Below are 9967 nucleotides of genomic sequence, written 5' to 3' on the forward strand. Positions count from 1 at the left end.
ACTTTGGCTCCTTTCATCAGTCTTCATCCTCTCAAACGTCCTTGCAACCCTAATCCATATTGTAAAGCATTTATAAGCTTGTATGTGTGTGTGTTTTGTTCCTTTGAAGAAGAAGGAAGGAAGTAGAGACCATCTTGGAGGAGTGAAGCACTTTAGATCCAGAAACACACCATCATTTGGCATCACTTGGAGGTATAAAGTGCTGAACGTGGTGAAGTTTCATTTAGATCTTTTTGTAGGCTAGATTTTAGGTTCTTTTTGTCCCAAATGTGGTGTTTCTTGAGCATAGCATGTTCTTGACCCAATAAGTCGTCCTTTCAGACCTTTGGAGGGGTCTTAAGTCATAAAAATATAGTCTTGGGGGTTAGTTTCACTCCATGCATGCTATAGGAGGTCTTAATCCATTAAGAGGTTGAGTTTTGGTGTTTTAAGAACTTAAGTGACATGAAAAGTCATAAAGTTGGAAACTTTATGACTCTTAAGGATATCTTGGCCATGGATCTGAAATTTGACTATGTCGAAGTATTAAGCTCTTAATGTGAAAAGAGTAGTTTTGTGAGTGCGTCGTGCGTACCTATGTGTACGCCGAGCGTACTCGGTTAACCAACCCGATCATAGTCAAGACAGAGTACGCCCCGCTTACCTCTAGAGTACGCCCCACGCACGCGTTCTATGTCGACTCGTCTGAGTTGACTCGGCTAGGTTGACTCGGTTGACTTGATAGTTTTGACCATGTTTGACCAAGGGGTATTTGGGTATTTGGATGGTGTTTGAGAATTTGTCATTTGGATGGATAGGTGACAGGAAGAGTTGAGATTCAGAGTCGCGACCTCATCAGCTATCGTTCAGTCCGTGAGGTGAGTTTTCCTCACTGTACTTTGGGTCGAATGCACCAAGGCCTTCCAATTGAATTAATATCCTGGTTTATCGTATGTTGCTATGTTGTAGTGATCTGTTAAATCTGTATCCTAGCTATAGGATGTTGCTATGTAGTAGTGATCTGTAGAACTGTCTATTTGCCTGCTTGATTGATTATATGTTTATCTGTTATGTATATGTCGACATATTGTATGGGGTTGAGGTTGTATTGTTTTGTGTTGTAAACAACAAATCCGGGAGTATTCTAGATATCAGCTGAGGGTCGATTGGCATGCCAGACTCATACTAAGGCTCAAGAGCATTCCAGATACGAGTTGAGGGCCGATTGGTATGCCAGACTCGTACTGAGGGCACGATGGTATTCCAATCTGATGACTGAGTGGACCCATTGTATATTGGCGTTCCATTCTGATGACTGATTGGGCCAGGGGTAATCCAGACCAATGGCTGTAGACCTTGGGGTATTCCATCACGATGGCTGATTGGACCCAGCATGCTTGTTCGTTTTGTTTTCTATTTATGTGGTGGTACTTTGGGGAAACTCACTAAGATTTGGCTTATGGTTTTTAGTTATTGTTTCAGGTACTTATAATGATCACAGGAAGGTGAAGGCGTGACCGTACACATCCTCTATTTTATGGCTTATGATTTTAGGATACTCTGATATTGATAAACAATTTGGAAACAATGATTTTGTAATTACTTTATAATTATGGGTTGTTTTTAAAAGTTTAAATTTATTGTGATTTTTGGGTTGTTACACATTGTTGGTCTCCAGAATATCTTGCTCAGAGTAGTATTATCTCTTCAATTACTCAATGAAGTTCTCCCATGACATATTTCTTGATTCTCCCTTTGGCATGGAATCAACCAACAATTTCAACCAGCTTAATACACCGGTCTTCAGTTGTCTGGTAGCGAAGATTGTCTTCTCCCTCTCACTATTGCCACAACTCTCGAACACCATTTCTATTTTCGAGATCTAGTACATAACTTCCACCAGTTTTGGGTTTCCATAAAGACTTGGTGGTTTGGATGCCATGAAGTCTTTGTACTTGAATTCATTTCTTGTAATTCCTCCATCCTATTTGTTTCTCCTAACTACTTGTGGTTTAGCTGAAGAGTCAAGAATTCAATCATGTATCGATTTCATACAGATTTATGAACACCAAAAGTAAATAAATCTAGTTAAGCTCATATTATATGGAAAGCAACAAGGTTACAAGTAAACGTGTGAAGTGTGAAAAGCCTGAAAAAAAACATCCAAGTAACCTATGTTGCAACACTATTTATAGTGCTGTCAATAGATACAAAAACTACTAGGAGACTTCTACATTAGGTACAAAATACAAATGCTCCTGGAAATACATAGATATATCTAAGTCACGTAAACTTCTATATAGACAACTACACTACCTTATGAAATTATAGACCAAGACTTCGCATATGAATATCTTCGCAACATATGAACTCTACATTCTCCCGCTTTGCGAAGAGTATTCAAGTCTTCACACTGTTGGTAGTGTTTTCACCACTTCCATCAGCGTATTCCTTATTTCCAAATACTAGCAAACATTCTTGTGAATCTCCTGTCTTCCAACATCAGAATTTTTCTTGCATTTTACAATGTTTGTAAGGTTTGATGTCGAATACATGTCCTTCACATCTGTATATAATAAATGCTTATTTTGTTTTCCCTTAATCTTCTTTCCCTTAAATACCAATCTGTAACGCCCGTGTTTATGGGCTAAGCATTAAAGACGATGTAATAGTCTAGGTCAACTATTTTAACGTGTTTTGAAGTAATAAGAATGAATTATGTGAATTTATGTGCCTTATACTTAATTATGATGATATAATAAAATTAAGGATAAAAATAAGCGTCGAAAATAAATGTTAGATAAATCCGATATCTATGAAGAAATTTGTAGTGTTGTTACCCCGATGATGATCCTTAAGCTAGGTCCCTTTATTTAGATGTTTAGGGACATAAAGTGAGGGTAACGGGAACGGATAATCAGCATTATTGTTGATTGATGAAATTAATAAATTTATTGTTGGTTGATGAAAGTAATAAATTCATTGTTGAGTGATGAAAATTTAATAAATTTATTTAATGTGGGTTGAAAACCCTATATGCTCATCAGGCTCCTAAGCCTGACCCACTTAGTTTTCTATATTACAGGTAGTAGAACATGAGCATAGTTGGACGATGATGAGAGATTTTGGATTATAGGCCAGTAGATGTAAATAACTGTTGTAAGGCCTGTATTGTATTGTTTATGCTTTTGTTCTATATCGATGTGGACATCCCGAGTTTTGTAATGAAAGGAAAAATACATTTCTTTAAGAAATGCTTTGATAAATTTTTATCATATTTTGTTTTGGGGACAAATTCCGCAACACCTTTTGAAAGATTACTCTGATTTTATTTTAAAAAGCATAAACGAAATCGGTCTTTTCTGGCCGAGAAATTGGGGATGTCACAGTTTGTATTAGAGCATTAGTTTAAGCGAACTAGGAATTTTTAGGATTTCTAGACTTAAACTTAGAATGCTAAGCGATGATTGTGAGATGAGTGTCTGCTATATTTTAGACACGAGCACTAATTTATTTTAGGAAAGATGCCTAAAATGTTTTATGTGCTAAATGTTTTATGTTATAGATATAAAGATGCCTTATATGCTATTATTTGTTCGGATCTATGGTCTGTTGCCGACCGGATCTGGAAAATTTATGTGTTCAAATTTCTAAACGTTTGATTACGGTATTAGAACTGGCATATAACTTTTCGGAGTAAAAAGGAGATTTATACGTCTAACGTAAATAAAGCTTTCCTATCTTAAATTCTCACCTCGGTGCATCGAACGTATACTATGGTGTGCAGAACATCATGGTGAAGACTCTTAGTGAATTGAGTAAATGGAGGAAATGAGAAGGCTTACGATAATGAATGGTACCTATCGGAAGATATCGTAAGAATGATATCTTGCCTTTAGAATGCGTCTAATAAATAATACGTGTGGTACGGGAGAAGTACACTTTCGATTGGCAGAAAGAAATAATTTTTGGTATAATCCATAAAGTTATCCCATGGTCTGGCGTTTCCATCACCAACCGAGTTGAAGCACAATTATGTTGAAGATATGTATCGAAGAAGTCCTAGTAGAGTCTAGGGAAATTTTTAAGATTATTTGGACACACTCGTATGTGTTAAACTGTTTTGTGATTTTAAGAAATAAGAACTTGGGGACTGCGAGACAATACTTGGTACGAGTGTGAGTAGGTGTGAATAGTAGTAGAGACCTATACTACTGGAAGCACAGGACTCACACTTGGATCAGGAAAAGTCACAAGGTTACCAAGAAGCTAGTAATTGATTTCGTTTTTGTTCAAATATGTCGTTACCATCGTTTCGGTAATGACTATGAATATGATTGACATTCCGATCCTAGAGGTCATATCGAATCGAGTCTGACAAAGATAAGTATGTTACGTGGTTCGGGGAAAGTTGAGTCCAAGGTTTATTGGACCGTTTAAAGTTCTTCAGAGGATGGGAACCAAGCTTACAAGCTAGAACTACCAAAAGAACTAGATGGTATTCATAACACTTTCCACGTGTGTTATTTCAGGAAGTTCACGGGATAAGTTCCCAACATAATTCCAATTTCTGAGTTAAGGATGGATGAAAGCAAAAGGTTAATTGAAGAACCGGGGGCAATTGTTGACCGTAAGACTAAGAAATTGCGACGCAAGATGGTCGAGTTAGTGTATATGCGATGGAAACATACGAATAGGCCAAATCTCACCTGGGAAATGGAGAGTGACATGATGAGTCGCTATCTGCATTTGTTTGCTGATGTATGATTCTGAGGACGGAATCATTCTTAGGGGGAGAGAATTGTAACGCATGTGTTTCTGGGCTAAGCATTAAAGACAATGTAATAGTCTAGGTCAACTATTGTAACGTGTTTTGAAGTAATAAGAATAAATTATGTGAATTTATGTGCCTTATATTTAATTATGATGATATAATAAATTAAGGATAAAAATAAGCGTCGAAAATAAATGTTAGATAAAGAGAATATCTATGAAGAAAGTTGTAGTGGTTGAAAAAAGGATTCCGGAGATACAAAGAATACCGAGATCTGAGTTATAACGAAGAAGTTATGACCTGTCGAAGTTTCGCGACAGAACCGGCACGACGTTGTGTGACGTAAAAAGTGAATTTACAATAAAGTGATTTTTAGCATTAGCGATCTAAACGAAAGTCGTAGTGTTTGTTAAACCGAGAGTGTGCATAAAAAGAACGCCCAAATCTGACTTCGTATCAGGAAGTTATGATTTTTCTAAGTTTCAGGTTAGCAGTATGCAGCCCAAAACTTGAATTTTAGATCGAGTGATTTTTAGCCGAAACAACCTAAACGAGAATCAAAGATTTTGTTGATAGTAGTTCAACGATAAAAAGACAGACGAAAACGGACGTCGGATGAAGAAGTTATGAATTTTTAACGAAATTTTCCTGTCATGGCCTGTTAAAAATATAACTTTAAAAATAAAGTCAAAATTAGCCGACGGAGTCTAAACGAAAGTTGTAGATCATAATCTCACCTACGCGTGGATATAAGGAACGTCAAAAACAGAGATCGTATGCGAAAGATATGGATTTTTGAAGTTCTGGGCACAAACTTTGAGGTTGGTCTGAAGGAGTACGCCCAGCGTACATAAAGATTACGCCTAGCGTACTTCGCACGTATTCGATCCGGAGTCAGCCACATTGCCTTTCCTTCACATGCGACACGTAGATCGCACAGTTGACACGTCCGGAGACACGTATCACGGTACGCCCAGCGTAGTGGCTCGCAAGGCAGTACGCCCGACGTACCGAAGAATTATGCCCAACGTAATGCCAGGCTTCGGTTACTATAAATAGAAAGCGAGGCTTTCCGATTTCTTTACAAACTTTTACTCTCTAAACTCTCTCAAACTATCCTAACACCCCCCGAAGCGTCGTGAACACTCCTAACACCCGAAGCAAGCCCGAAGTCCCGAAGTCTCCAAGAAAAAGAGTTTTTCGAGCCGAAACTCTGCCCGCGTGAAGCACGGGTTTTGAGAAAACATCCCAGTTTCATCGAAAAAGACTGTTTTAAAGGACGAGGTGTTGTCCAACCGTCGTCTTATCAAGTGAGTGTGTAGTCACTTTCATCTTACACATAGATATGAAGTATTTTCTATAAAATACTGTTTTATACAAGTTTTAAAATTATATATGTAATTTTATCTACAAATATGTTGGGTAAACATGGGTAGATGAAATAGTTGATGTGTGATAAAATGATGAGAGGCATCGATGTTGTTGTTGTGTGACATCCCCATTTTCACGGCCAGAAAAGACCGATTTTATTTATGCTTTAAAAAAATCACAGTACCTTTTTAATAAAAATGTTGTGGAATTTGTTCCCAGAAAAACATGATAAATACGTTGTCAAAGCATTTCCAAAGAAATGTATTTTATTCATTTTAAAACATTGGGATGTCATCGTCAATACAGAAAGATAAGCATAAACAGAACTTAAATTCATTATCACTAATGATTTATATCTCCTTAATCTCTCAGTGTAATGTAACTTCATATCGACACCTGTGATACAAATAAACTGAGTGGGTCAGGTTGGGAAACCTGGTGAGTACATAGGGTTTTCAACCCACAATAATATAGTTATTATGTTTAAACATCAAACAATCAACCCAATTACCCATCCCCATTATCTTCTTTACTCTTAAGGATCGACCCTAAGAATCAGCTATTCCTCGTTCATTTATTCCTAAGGATTATCCTAAGGAATCGGCACGAAATCCATCATTGCCAGGATTTTCTCAACGGGCACTAAATCCATAGTTACCAAGGTTTACTCAGCAGGCGCTAACTCCATAGTCGTCGGGGTTTACTCAACAGGTGCTAACTCCATAGTCGTCGAGGTTTATCTCGTTTATTGACAGTATCGTTTTCGAGAGTCCACTCGCAATACATGTCAATGGGTTTTTAGAGTACACCGGTGAACACATCGTTCACAACACCTACAGGTTGTGAGCCTGCTAGTGTTCCACTGGACTGTCTAGAATAGTCCGTGGTTGTTATCCATACTCTGCTAGATGACGGGGCCAGCATTTGGGAACAAGGCTTCTCACATAGTCCACCTCTCACCCTTACCTCATGGTCTATATTACCTCTCAACTCATCATCCAACTCATATTTCATCTACCCATGTTTTACCCAACATATTATGTAGATATAAATACATATACAGTTTAAATCATATAAAACTTGTATAAAATCGTTCATCCAGCATAGATAGCAAGTATACAGATAATATGCACACATAGCACGTAGTTTATATAAAATACTTCATATCTATGTGTAAGATGAAAGTAACTATACACTCACTTGTTAAAGTGATGATTCCAAACTCGGGCAGCGCTTCGCTTCTAACGATTCTATTTTCCTCCGACGAAACCTAATATTATTACCACTAGATTTTAGTCTAATATTTACTGTGACTAATTATTAGTCTTAGCATTATTATTATTATTATTATATAAGCGTTTAAACAATATTTTCCAACCACTATGTACAGACAAGGGCCAGACATAAAACACCGGAGGGTAAGACCATTTTGGCATATAGCACTTCTGAAATCCAACAACCCTATGCGGCCCTTTAAACCAGATTCCCTGTACCGCGAGTGGTTAAAAAGATATTATAACGACACTTATATAACTCATAATAATAGCCCAAATACTCATTATAAGTTCCTAATAACATTACTATATTGAAACATAAGTTATACTAAAGATAGGTTAGGCGTAGCTCACTTACAGCGGGTTTTCTCGAAAACCGGGCTTCGCTGGAGCAGTGATCTTTTCTTGGGGCTTTGGGAGTCTCGGGGCTTCCTTCGGGTGCTAGGGGGTTTACCTAGGCTCGGGGGGGGGGGGGGGGGTAGGGGCTTAGAGAGAGAAAGTGAAGTTGGGAAGGTGTGAAGAATGAGGGAACCCGACACCTCTATTTATAGACTGGAATCCTGCTCTACTCGTCGAGTCCATGGCCAGGTGTCACCACCTGGTGGCTTGCCTTGGGGAGAAAGCCTTGGCCCATATTCAGCCACGTCACCCGATTTCGCACAGCACCCTGCCGACTTCTAACCCACGTAACTTTCGCATACGAGCTCTGTTTTCGACGATCTTTTATATCCATGCGTAGGTAAAAACAAGATCTACAACTTTCCTTTAGACTCCATCGGCTAATTCTCGACCGATCTTAAATTTAACAGTAGGAGGAGATTAGAGTGTTAAATGACCGCGAAGAATTCGTAACTCCTTCATACGGACTCGGTTTTCGTCTATCTTTTTATCGTTGAGTTCCTATTAATGAGATCTTCAAATCTCATTCAGGTTGTGTAGGCCAAAAACCGCTCGAACTAAAAGTCGAGTTTCGGGTCATGCACTGTTATGCCAAATCTTAGAAAATTCATAACTTCCTCATACGAAGTCAGATTTGGGCGTTTTGTTTTTTGTATGTTCTCGGTTTAAAGTATACCACAACTTTTGTTTAGATCACTAAGGCTAAAAAATCCTCTATCGTAAATTCACTATTTACGTCTCCCGGTGCCATGCCGGTTTTGCCGTAAAACTTCGACGGGCCATAACTTCTTCGTTATAACTCGAATTTCGGCGTTCTTTATATGTAAGGAACCCTTGTAACATATACTACAAGTTGGTTAAGATTAATCCTTCTAAATAATCTTTCATCAAAAACTCATTTTTGATGCTCATTGTCTCTAAATTGACAACCCGAATCTGCGGGCGTTACAATTATCTCCCCCTTAGGATGATTATGTCCCGGAATCATCAACGAAATAGGGATGTATAATGACTCCATATGTTATCTCTTCATCCCAAGTAATAATCGTATCTTCTATGTTGCTTCAAACGAGTATCTAACTCTTGGACTCCATAACTGCAGGCGGTGCTCGATCTTGCACCTGCTCCCTATGTGACATCCCCTAATTTCTCGGCCAGAAAAGACCGATTTAATTTATACTTTTTAAAATAAAATCAGAGAAATCCTTGTAAAAGATGTTGCGGAATTGGTTCCCAATACAAAACATGATAAAAGTTTGTCAAAACCTTTCTTTAAGAAATATATAATTTCATTTCATATCAAAACCTCGGGATGTCATGTTCCGATACAGATCAAAAGCATAAACAAGACATTATAAGCCTTTCGACAATTATTTACAACTACTGGCCTATAATCCAAAAATCTCTCATCATCCTCCGACTATGCTCGGGGTCCACTACCTGTAACATAAAAAGTTGAGTGGGTCAGGCTTGGAGCCTGGTGAGCATATAGGGTTTTCAACCCACAATAATAATAAACTTATTAACTTCATCAATCAACAATAACCCTGATTACCCGTTCCCGTTATCCTCACTTTACGTCCCTAAACACTTATCACAAGGGACCCAGCCTAAAGAATATCATCGGGATGGACACTACTGCTAAGGGGACTCCTCAGCCATACATGTCCTAAAGGCAACCATGAGGTGGATGGAGTACAGCAAATGAACACCCAAGTTCATTAACACCTACAGGTTGCGGGCCTGCCAGCGTTCCACTAGACTGTCTAGAAAAGTCTGTGGTCGTCATCCAAACTCCGCTAGATGACTGGATCACAATCACATCGAGGCCTCTCATCATTTTATTTCATCACACATCAACTATCTACCCATGTTTTACCCAACATATTTTTAGATAAAAATACATATACAGTTTAAAACTTGTATAAAACATCTATTCAACAGTCACCTCAATTAAACAATTAATATAATTACACATAGCACGTATTTTATAGAAAATACTTCTTCATCCGACGTCCGTTTTCGTCTGTCTTTTTACCGTTGTGCTACTATTGACGAGACCTTCAATTCTCGTTTAGGTTGTATCGGCTAAAAACCACTCGATCTAAAATTCGAGTTTTTAGCTGTCTACTGCTAAGCTGGAACTTAGAAAAATCATAACTTCCTCATA

The sequence above is a fragment of the Lactuca virosa genome, chromosome 1 (genome assembly GCF_052849685.1).
Source record: "Lactuca virosa cultivar CGN04683 chromosome 1, Lactuca_virosa_CGN04683_v6, whole genome shotgun sequence".
NCBI lineage: Eukaryota > Viridiplantae > Streptophyta > Magnoliopsida > Asterales > Asteraceae > Lactuca > Lactuca virosa.